The sequence below is a fragment of the Octopus sinensis genome, linkage group LG18 (genome assembly GCF_006345805.1).
Source record: "Octopus sinensis linkage group LG18, ASM634580v1, whole genome shotgun sequence".
Taxonomy (NCBI): domain Eukaryota; kingdom Metazoa; phylum Mollusca; class Cephalopoda; order Octopoda; family Octopodidae; genus Octopus; species Octopus sinensis.
In genome coordinates this window covers 17,109,010-17,121,042 of record NC_043014.1, presented here as the reverse complement: position 1 = coordinate 17,121,042, position 12,033 = coordinate 17,109,010, and positions in this window count along the sequence as shown.

The window sequence follows — 12,033 nt, the reverse complement described above, 5'->3', positions numbered from 1 at the left end:
ATTTTGTTCATACTTTCTCTTTGCAACATAAGTTTCTGTGTCTGGATTTAACACCAACCACCTTACAAAAAATGTATTTGTGTGTGTGAGGGTGTAGTTGGTATAACAAACAGGAGAAAAACTATTCAATAATATAGTAGGGGGTAACATATTTTAGTTGATCCAGTAGCATCATAGACAATGTCTTTGTGTTTGTCCCTATCCCAAATTAACAATTGGTGTTGTTTTGTTTATGTCCTTGCAACTTCACGGCTTAGCAAATGACACTGATAAATAACAAACTTAAAAATATGTAGTGGGCACAATTAATTTCACTAAACCTTTCAAGGTGGTGCCCTATCATGGCCACAGTTCAATAACTGAAACAAGTAAAAGAGGTAATGTATGAATGTGTATATATAAGAACTACACACACAAACCTATCTGTAGATAGAATAACAAAGAGAGGAGAGACACAGGCAGTAATAGAGAAGCTAGTTATATCAGTCAGCAATTGTAAGACTTTTTGAGAAAATCTAAAATATATAAGTTTAGTTGTATGTCTGTATCCAACAATGTATATTATTCTCAGACTTGCACATTATTTGAAATACAAAAAGGTCACAAATTTCCAGAACTTTCACATATATTGCTCAGATGAAACTTGGCTGAGTGACCCAAGTGTCTTATGTTCAGTAATCTTCCATTTATTAGACAAGACAAACATGTAAGCACTGAGGTGCGACTGGCACCTTTATTTATGATACTGAGAATGATGGATTTTGGTTCAAATAAGAATGCAATTATTTTGTTTCACATTGTTACAGTAGTTTGTTTCAATATTAAAAGTAATGTAATTCAATTTAAAAGATCTCTGATATCACTGTTAAAAACCAGTGTTCAATTCTTGTTTCATCTTAACTCCTTAACATTCAGATTGTTTATTCACATTGTAGCCTTGAGATTTCATTGATCTGATTGCTTATTTTTAGATTGACTTTCTAGGATAGGTGCAAGAGGCCAGGCCTGACCAGTTTGAACATAAAACAGGTAGAATATTTGGGCCAGATATGGCCGGTTTAAATGCTAAAAGGAGAAACATATAAATTAAAATCTATCTCGCTACATGGAGAGGGAGCCACTCTGTCACGTGTTAACATCATCAGATGATCTAGTTCCTATTCCCAATGTTTCAATAATGTGAAGTGTCATCATCATTTAACATCCATGTTTCATGCTGGCATGGGTTGGACAGTTTGACGACGAAGAATTACTTGTTATGTCCAAATATACAATGAAACATCAATGCTTCATTGCATATATATGAGCAGATAAAAAAATCATAGTGACTGCCTGCAAGCGAGTATGACTTAGTAATGTATACCATGTTTTCGCTCATTATTTTAAGTGTCTACATAGTTACAAGCAGATAGACACTCTACTGACTTCTCACCTTTATCTCATAATTTTGTTGATCCAAACACCTGATTAATAATAATTAAAGAAAGTAGTTATTTTACTAAGACTGTTCAAATTGATTATGTGTATTTCATTGGGAACATGACTATAAAAGAATTTAACATCAAATTTGATTTCAACTTACATTTTCCACAGCTATTCTAACAACAGTGTAATAATACTTCTGTAACCTCTCAGAGGAAACATGACTCCTCCTTCACTCCTCTCCACCATTCATTTATGGTTTGAGAATAATTCTATAATTATTGTAAACTGGAATGAAACTTACTCTCTTTCTGCTCACATCCATTCTCCATTTAATGCTACTTGGTTTGCATCTTTTAGAGAGATAGATTAGATATAATAAACTCAAGAAAGTGAAAGTAGTATCTAACTTAGGATGTCTCATAGATAGTGGTGGTAATGGTGTTGGAGGTGGTAGATGTGGTTATCATGGCAGTGGTGGTGACAGTGGATGTGTATGATGGCAGCAATTATAGTGTTGGTGTTTTTGTAGAGGTGGTGGTGGTGGTGGCAGCAGTGGATGATGATGATGATAGTAGTAGTGGCATTGATTATGTTAGGATGTCTCATGGATGGAAGTGTTGAAGACATTGCAGAGTGTAGTGGTGGTGAAATTGGTGATTTTGAATATGATGCTGGTATTGGTCTTGGGGTTGTGGTTGCAGAAGATGGTTGTGGTGGTGGCATTGGAGGTTGTAGTAATGGTTGTAGTGGTGGTTGTGAAGATGATTCTGATATTGATAGTCTTTGCATTGAGGTGGTGGCAGTCAGAGTAAATAATAAGAGCCCAGTTAACACAAGATTCTTAAATTTCGGAGATCATAAGATAGAGAGCAAGAAGTTAAAAGTTCCAATACTGGCCCAATTCCTACACCCCAGATTCTTCAACTATTTTATAAGAAAGGGGTTAATGACAGGATAGGGATTCAGCTTAAAAATAAATTGTATAACAAAAAATACATAAATAAATTACTGCTCCAACGATGTAATTTTAGTATGTGTGTATGTATGTATGTATGTATGTATGTATGTATGTATGTGTGTGTGTGTGTGTGTGTGTATATGTATGGATCAAAACAGTTTGATTCAAATTCTATGGTACTTATATATTCATACATACATATACATGTAGATGTATATAACATATATATATATATATTGTATGTAAACATCTTTTATATATATATAATGTATGCATCTATATATATATATTATATATATATATATATATATATATTATATATATATAGGTGTATATATATATATATGCATATGTTGTATACATGTGTGTGTGTGTGTGTGTATAAAAATGAATATATACATATATCAATATATGTGTTTGTGTGTATGTGTAAAAGTTTCAAATTCTATAATGCAATGCAAACAATGGAAAATAATTTAAACACTCATTTTATATATACTCAGACTTTCAAAAAGAATTTAGCTATTTAGGATCAACACAAATTTTATATATACTCCACGAAGTTTGAAAGTGTTTAGTTAGAAAAAATTATTTTTTAAATCTGTAGGTTAAAAGGTAAAGATCCGGTATTTTAAATTTTTGTTGCATTTCTAATCTTTCTGATGTCTAAGGATGGATATTTATGCGTATGAATCTTTTTCTTTTTATTTTGTTTCAAATATAATTCTAGGGAACTGAAAAAGCTGTGTACGATGCCAAGCGAATTTAGCTATTTACGATAAGCGGATGTTTACGTTTTAGCTGTTTACATGTTTACGTTAAGTACGTCACAAAATAGCTGTTTACATCACAGTAACAATATGTTGACAGGCAGTAAATGATATTAGGTCAAAACAAGGAATACCATTGGTTAAAATTCGAATTATTAAACTACGTTAAACTTAGAAATTACAATTCCGTTTTCAATTTGGTTTACAATTATGTTTTCTTTTCACACATTCTACCAGTATACGAAGTTTCAAATTGTTTACTTAACTAGAAAATTCTGTCCATCTTTTAGAAAAGATCAAGCGATTCGGCAAAAGAGACTGATAGAATAAGTACTGGGCTTACAAAGAATAAGTCCCGGGGTCGATTTGCTCGACTAAAGGCGGTGCTCCAGCATGGCCGCAGTCAAATGACTGAAACAAGTAAAAGAGTAAAAAAGAGAGTAAATATATAATTTCCATGGAAATGAAAATTATGTTTGGTTGTTCCAACTCAGCGACAAGCCGCACCGAAAATTGCTGTGAACTAGGGAATCGAGTAGTAAAAACATATTGTGAATGAATTTAGCCCTTTACTCTTTTGCTTGCTTCAGTCATTTGACTGTGGCCATGCTGGAGCACCACCTTTAAGTCGAGCAAATTGACCCCAGGACTTATTCTTTGCAAGGCTAGCACTTACTCTATCAGTCTCCCTAGCCGAACCCCTAAGTTACGGTGACGTAAACACACCAGCATCGGCTGTCAAGCGATGCTGGGGGGGGGGACAAACACAGACACACAAACATATACGCACAGATATATATATATATATACATATATACGACGGGCTTCCCTCAGCTTCCGTCCACCAAATCAACTCACAAAGCCTTGGTCGACCTGAAGCCATAGTAGAAGACACCTGCCCATTCTTTTAGTTGTTTCAGTCATGCTGGAGCACCCCCAGGACTTTTCTCTTTTTTAGCCTAGTACTTATTCTATCGGTCTCTTTTTGTCGAACTGCAAGGTTACGGGGAGCATAAACTACAATACCGATTGGGGTGGGAGAGACAAACAGACACAAAGACACACATTAGGATGTATATACACACATTATATCAGCCCGAGGCTACAGTAGAAGCCACTTGGCCAAGGTGTCACGCAGTGGAACTGAACCCGAAACCATGTGGTTGGCAGCAAGCTTCTTACCACGCAGCCACACCCGCACACACACTCATATATATAATGCTATTAGCAGAGTCGTCACTGATTCAGCCAAGCATTCGGTTTGGTCATTGGGCAGTGGCCTTACAGGACACCACTTTGACTGGTCGAACAAATCAACCCCAGTAGCTATTTTGTAGAAGTTTGTTGCTTATTTTATTAGTCCTTGTTACTGAAGTGCTTCAATTATGTGTGAACAAACCAAAACTGGTTGTCAGGAGATGATGGGAGACAGACACAAACATCAAGACATACTCAAATCTACTCACAATGCTTCAGTCGGCATGGGGCTATAGTAGAAGACGCTTGCCCAGGATGCTACACAATAGGACTGAACCCAAGACTACGTGGTTGAAAAGAAACCTTAACCACACAGCCACGCCTGTACTTACAACACTTTGACGAAAAAAAACAAAACAACTGTGCTCATAGCCTTCGAAGATCAGCACCGATTGGTGAGAGTAATGAGGCTAATGTCCTTCTTGAACCATGGCTAGTTGATGATGGCTGCACTAAAAACATGAGCAAGAAAAGAGTTTCAGTGGGTTGACCGCCCATGAAGAAACGACTGAGTGCTGTGGTTAGTGCAAAGCTGGAGGAAGAGTAACAGAACTGGTGACAAGAGAATGAGCGACAATTGGAATGAGTGATCCAGTAGTCTTAAGACAATGCCACACGAAACCAACCTGCATCAAGAAGCAAAGGTCAAGGACGAAAAGCAAAGGATTGGCCAGCAAATTTAGCTCAATTAGTCAGGTGATCTTCGGAGTGAGAAACAGAAGGGAAAGGCAATGACCATGGACCTTTACAGCTCCTCTGAGACTGATGAGAAAGAGTGAGGAAGATATCTTCGAACTGGAGATATATCTTGAATACTTGTAGCGGAGTGGATTCCTTCGCAAAAGGCCGCAAAGTGTTTTACTCGGTGCAGTAACGATTCTGCCAGCTTGCCACCTTTAGACAATGAGCTAATAACCATAGGCTCTCTCTCGCCTTAATAACATATCATGTGAAGCCCTATTACAACATTATAACATTGAGTGTCGATAAACGAAAGAGAAAGGCTATCATCTGATTCTTTAAATATCCGGCCCAAATATTATTCAACTTGTTTTACGTTCAAACTGCCCAGATTCGGCCTCTCACACCAAAACTATACAATACGATTCTGAAAATAAAGTCACATCATCGAAATCTGGAAGCTACGAGAAAATGCATGATCAATTCAAGACAATGTGAATGAATAATTTGACAGAATAATCTCAATGTTAAAGGGTTAAATTATAGCCAACCATTAATTGTGAGCAAGTAGCATGCTTTGGCTAATTGTTATAAATAGTCACTCACTCGGTTTCCTCACAATTGACCCAGGTGAAAATCCAAGATATAGCTAACACCTGGAGGCATAGAGGGCTGAGCCAGTACTCGATTGGTACTCACTTGCATCTGAGTAAACTGGGACAATATAAAAATAAAGTGCCTTGCTCAAGATCCCAACGCAACATCTTGTCCGGAACCTGAACAGCCTCTCAAACCACTAGGTGACGCACCTTCACTTAAGCTTTCTAATATTCTGATTTATGGCAGGTAAATATCTCATCTTCGGCTGTTTAAGACGAGAAGCATTGTAAATCTGTTCACTTTTCCTTTTTAACAGCGGCAGATAACTCTAACACGTATATCTAACTTAATCACTTCCGCATTTTTATTTATTTTTTTATTTAATTACTTCATAAGCGGCAAGGCCTTCAATGATATTTTATCGACTTTAAGGGACTTAGTGCTTTCTCTGTTATTTGATTTAGTAACCCGACAAGGGGGGAAGATGTAGCCAACTTAGGCATAAGAGAGGGTCTAGTACAAGTTATCCCTTCCTTGTCTATATTCACACACAAGCATATATATGTATTTACATGCATGCACATCTATACATACATACATACATACGCACACATGCGCATACACATATATTTATACATGCATGCACATCTATACAAACATACATACATGCATACGCACACATATATTTATACACGCATTTCTAAAACATATACACGTACATATATACATACGCATGTGAATGAGTGAAAGACATTTGTGATATACATTGCATCTTAAAAATGTAAAACGTGCATCAAATCTCTTACTGGAATATAACACGTATGTATAGGATACATATATATAATACAAAACCACATCAAAAATTTAAATCCAAAACCAGAAGAGAAAAAATGGAAAAAAAAAAAGAGAATGAAAAAAAGAAAAAAGCACAAATTCAACACTAAGTGCGTCAACTGGTCGCACATGATAATGGGATCTTTTCGGTTTGACCGGCAGTTTTTTAAAATAATTTCCACGTAACTAAACACTTTTAAATTTCGTATACTGGTAGAATGTGTTTATAAAACATCTTTTTCTCTTGGCTTTATTGAGAAAATTCTATTGTTTCTAAGATATTTATTGTTTTTTTTTCTTCAATTTCTGCAATTTCAACCAATCAATGACGTCTATTGAGGTGAAAACATTCTTTGCCATATGAATATGTCCCTCGTTTAAGAAACAGATTGGGTTTATTTACATTTCTGAAGAAAAAAAGATACCCTTCCCCCACCCCTAACCCTAAAACAGATTGAAATGCAATAGATCGATACTAGGGTCATAATTTCATATGACACCGCTAGAAAAAACTGCCGTTCAAACCGAAAAGATCCCATAATGTTCAATGAACTTTCCTTTAGCATTCATTTCGAATAAGAGCATACATAATTTCTACATAGATGTATTATAACTGTTTTATTCCTATTTTGTGTATATTTTCTTATGAAACTGTACACTTGTATTTCTCTGTTTGTTCAACTGTTTAATATAGGGAAACAATTAAAAACAATGGGTTTTAGAACTAAACGTAATACTTTTTATTGATCATTTCAAAAGCTCGGGTATTTCCCCCCCCCTTTTGTAGTTTGAACGTTTAAAAAAAATATTAGAGAATTATCTCCCCTAGAAGAATTGATAAAAAAAAGCATTTTCCACAGGTGAATCGATTACCCTCTGAAGTAAATTCATGGTGTTGTTGGTGCTTATTAGGAACATATATATATATATATATATATAGATAATTATTATTATTATTACAATTTCAATGCATATTAACATCTAATCTACTCCATTTCCGAAAAATACGACTGAATTTGTTGAACTTTGTTTTATAAGTTAAATCATATACGTTATATATATATATATATATATACATATATATATATATATATATATATGTATATGTATTTAACTGTTCCACTATGGTAAACAGCAACAAAATAAAATATTCCATCCAGAGACATAAATATTATTTAACGCACACAGTATAAAGGTACGAGCTAGTAATAGTTTCTTGCTCTGGAGACACAGGTCTGAGCAAGTCTTTATAACACGCCTTGTATCTCTTAGCAGTGCCTAAAAGCTGCATGCAGGCACAAGGTGTATAATAAAGACTTACCAAGACTCGTGTCTCCAAGGCAAGAAACTATTAATAGCTTGTATCTTTGTGTATGTGTGTGTGTCTGTCTGTCTGTCTGCATGGGCACATACACAGGGTGTGATGGGTAAAATATCTTTTCTTATATTTTTAATTTTGCGCATGCTCATTGTTTGATTTTGATAACTACACAGTTTAGTAGGGTCGGTTGAGCACCGTCTGTGGTAAAAATAGCACCGTGACGCAATTTATTCTGCGGGAAATTTCAAAACGACATGCTATACTTCTTGGCATTCACGCTGGAAGCCCCAATACATTTTAGAATGTTTGGATGTCAGTCTCAGGACAAGTACCGAGAGTGAGTAAAAAATCAAACATCCAGTTAACATCGTGGTGTTTGGAGTGACCACGTCACGTCTAACATCTGGCCACCTAACTCCCCAGACTGCAACCCCTTGATTATTATGTGTGGGGCGCTGTTGAGCGAGAGACCAACAAAATACCTTGTAACAGCAAAGATGAACTAAAGGCAAGGATTATGGCAGCATTCGCCAGCTTAAACAAGGAGACTGTCCAGAAGAGTTGCAGGAGATTCTGGAGTCGTCCGGAGGCCGTGGTTGAAACCAATGGCGATTTTATTGAACAAGTTTATTCTTTAATATTTCAAAATAATCTTTATGCAATTTTGGTGAATATATCTGTTAAAATGAGATATCAGTACTATTTTCATTTTCACATAATTTAGACAACTTATTCACCGCACCCTGTAAGATTGTACACACACACACTTTCAGTTTCCACCAACTAAATCTACTCGCAAAGCATTGATCAACTGGGGGGAGGGGGGGCTATTGTAGAAGGCGTTTGCGCAAAGTGCCACATAGTGAGTCTGAACCAGGAACCATGTTGTTGAGATGCAAATATATGTGTATACATACATATATATATATATATATATATATATATATATATATATATATATATTATATATATATATATGAAGCCATTAGTGCAAAGAGATGGGCCTGGAAAGCCTGGAGGGATGGGGGCAGCAGGGAACTGTACCAGGTAGCCAAAAGGGAGGCTGGGTGGCAGGTATACATAGCCAAAGATGTAGCAGAAAAGAAGAAGTTTGCCAATGTCCAGCGACGTGAGGACCAAAGAACTGAGGTATTTCGGATTGCCAGACAGTGTGTCAGAGAAAATAGTGATGTTACAGGAGAGAAATGTGTCCGCATGGATGATGGGGCACTTGCTTTTACTGTTAGTGAGAAGAAAGAGGCTTGGAAAAGCCATTATGAAAGATTGCTGAATGAGGAGAATGAATGGGAGGAGGAGAACCTGCCAAATGTTGACCCAGTAGAGGGACCAGCTACCCGAATAGACAGCTCCCTTGTAGATAAGGCAATTAAGGATATGAAACCAGGTAAAGCCCCCGGCCCATCAGGAATCACTGCTGAGATGCTTAAAACAGCTGGCTATGTGGGCTATGGCCTAGTCACCCGCATTGTAAACCAGGTAGTTCATAATGGAGTCATACTCAATGACTGGCATAGCAGCACCATAGTCAACTGCTACAAGGGTAAGGGTGATGCTCTAGATAGAAATAACTACAGGGGTATCAAACTGTTGGATCAGGTGATGAAGGTCACAGAGAGGGTCATAACCCATCTCATTAGGGAGAGAATTTGCTTAGATGAAATGCAGTTTGGTTTTGTGCCGGGTAGAAGCACCACTGATGCTATATTCCTGGTCCGACAACTGCAGAAGTACCTAGCTAAAGATAAACCCCTCTACATAGCTCTACATGGACTTGGAGAACGCCTTTGACAGGGTTCCCCGTTCCCTTATCTGGTGGTCGATGCGGAAACTGGAGATTGACGAATCGCTAATAAGGGCTGTACAGGCTCTATACAGAGAGGCTGTCAGCAAGGTTAGGATTGGCAACGAATATAGTGAAGAATTCCGGGTAGAAGTAGGTGTGCACCAAGGCTCAGCCCTCAGTCCCCTTTTATTCATCATAGTCCTCCAGGCAATAACAGAGGAATTCAAAACAGGATACCCCTGGGAGCTCCTCTATGCTGATGACCTGGCTCTCATAGCAGAATCACTACCGGAACTAGAAAAGAAATTTCGGGTGTGGAAGCAAGGGTTAGAATCAAAGGGCCTTAGAGTAAATGTAGCAAAGACCAAAGTTATAGTAAGCAGAAAGGCGAACTCAGCACACACACCCTCGGGCAGGTGGCCCTGCTCGATCTGTAGGAAAAGTGTAGGTAGAAACTCCATAAGATGCACCCAATGTAAGCTATGGATGCACAAGAGGTGCAGCAACATTAAAGGGAAATTAACAGATAAGATAGCTTTCATGTGCGGCAGATGCACAGGGACAATAGACACCACAGACACTCAGAAAACAGATTCCATCACACTCCAGGGAGAGAAACTAGAAGTAGTTGATAGTTTCCGTTACCTGGGTGACCAACTTAGTAGTGGAGGTGGATGCAGAGAGAGTATCACCACTAGAATATGAATAGCCTGGGCAAAGTTCAGAAAGCTCCTACCCCTACTGGCAACAAAGGGTCTCTCCCTCAGAGCGAAAGGTAGATTGTATGATGCATGTGTGCGAACTGCCATGCTTCACGGTAGTGAAACATCGGCTGTGACTGCAGAGGACATGCGTAGACTTGAAAGAAATGAAGCTAGCATGATCCGCTGGATGTGTAATGTCAGTGTGCACGCACGACAGAGTGTAAGCACCCTGAGAGAAATGCTGGATATAAGAAGCATCAGATGTGGTGTGCAAGAGCAACGCTTGCGATGGTATGGTCATGTGCTGCAGATGGATGAAGAGAAATGTGTGAAGAAGTGCCACTCCCAAACAGTTGAAGGTATCAGGGGGAGAGGTAGACCCAGGAAGACATGGGATGAGGTAGTCAAGCATGACCTCAGAGGGTTGGGCCTCACTGAGGCAATGGCGAAGGACCGAGATCTCTGGAGATATGCTGTGACTGCAAAGACCCGGGCTGCTTCCTGTATAAGTTCCGCATAGCCCCTGTCCATTCAAAGTACCCCGCTGTGCTTGAGGAGACCTGTTGAGTCAAGTACATGAACATGAACGTCGATATAAATATCAATGGAAATAGTAGTTATGATGCCTGTGCCGGTGGCACATAAAAAGCACTATCCGAACGTGGCCGTGCTTGAGGAGACCTGTTGAGTCAAGTACATGAACATGAACATAAACGTCGAAATAAATATCAATGGAAATAGTAGTTATGATGCTTGTGCCGGTGGAACATAAAAAGCACTATCCAAACGTGGCCGATGCCAGCGCCGCCCCGACTGATTCTGTGCAGGTGGCACATAAAAAACACCATCCGAACGTGGCCGATGCCAGCGCCGCCCCGACTGGCCCCTGTGCGGTGGCACATAAAAAAAGACCATCCGAACGTTGCCAGCGCCGCCTTGGCTGGCTTGAGGTAGTCAAGCATGACCTCAGAGCGTTGGGCCTCACTGAGGCAATGGTGAAGGACCGAGATCTCTGGAGATATGCTGTGACTGCAAAGACCTGGGCTGCTTCCTGCATCAGTAACGCATAGCCCCTGCCCATTCAAAGTACCCCGGCTCCCAGAACGTCCCGCTGTGCTTGAGGAGACCTGTTGAGTCAAGTACATGAACATGAACATGAACGTCGATATAAATATCAATGGAAATAGTAGTTATGATGGCTGTGCCGGTGGCACATAAAAAGTACTGCCTGTGCCGGTGGCACATAAAAAGCACTATCCAAACGTGGCCGATGCCAGCGCCGCCCCGACTGGCTTCTGTGCCGGTGGCACATAAAAAGCACCATCCGAACGTGGCCAATGCCAGCCCCGCCCGGACTGGCACATAAAAAAGTCCATCCGAACGTTGCCAGCGCCGCCTTGGCTGGCTTGAGGTAGTCAAGCATGACCTCAGAGCGTTGGGCCTCACTGAGGCAATGGCGAAGGACCGAGATCTCTGGAGATATGCTGTGACTGCAAAGACCCGGGCTGCTTCCTGCATCAGTTCCGCATAGCCCGTGCCTATTCAAAGTACCCCGGCTCCCAGAACGTCCCACTGTGCTTGAGGAGACCTGTTGAGTCAAATACATGAACATGAACATGAACGTCGATATAAATATCAATGGAAATAGTAGTTATGATGCCTGTGCCGGTGGCACATAA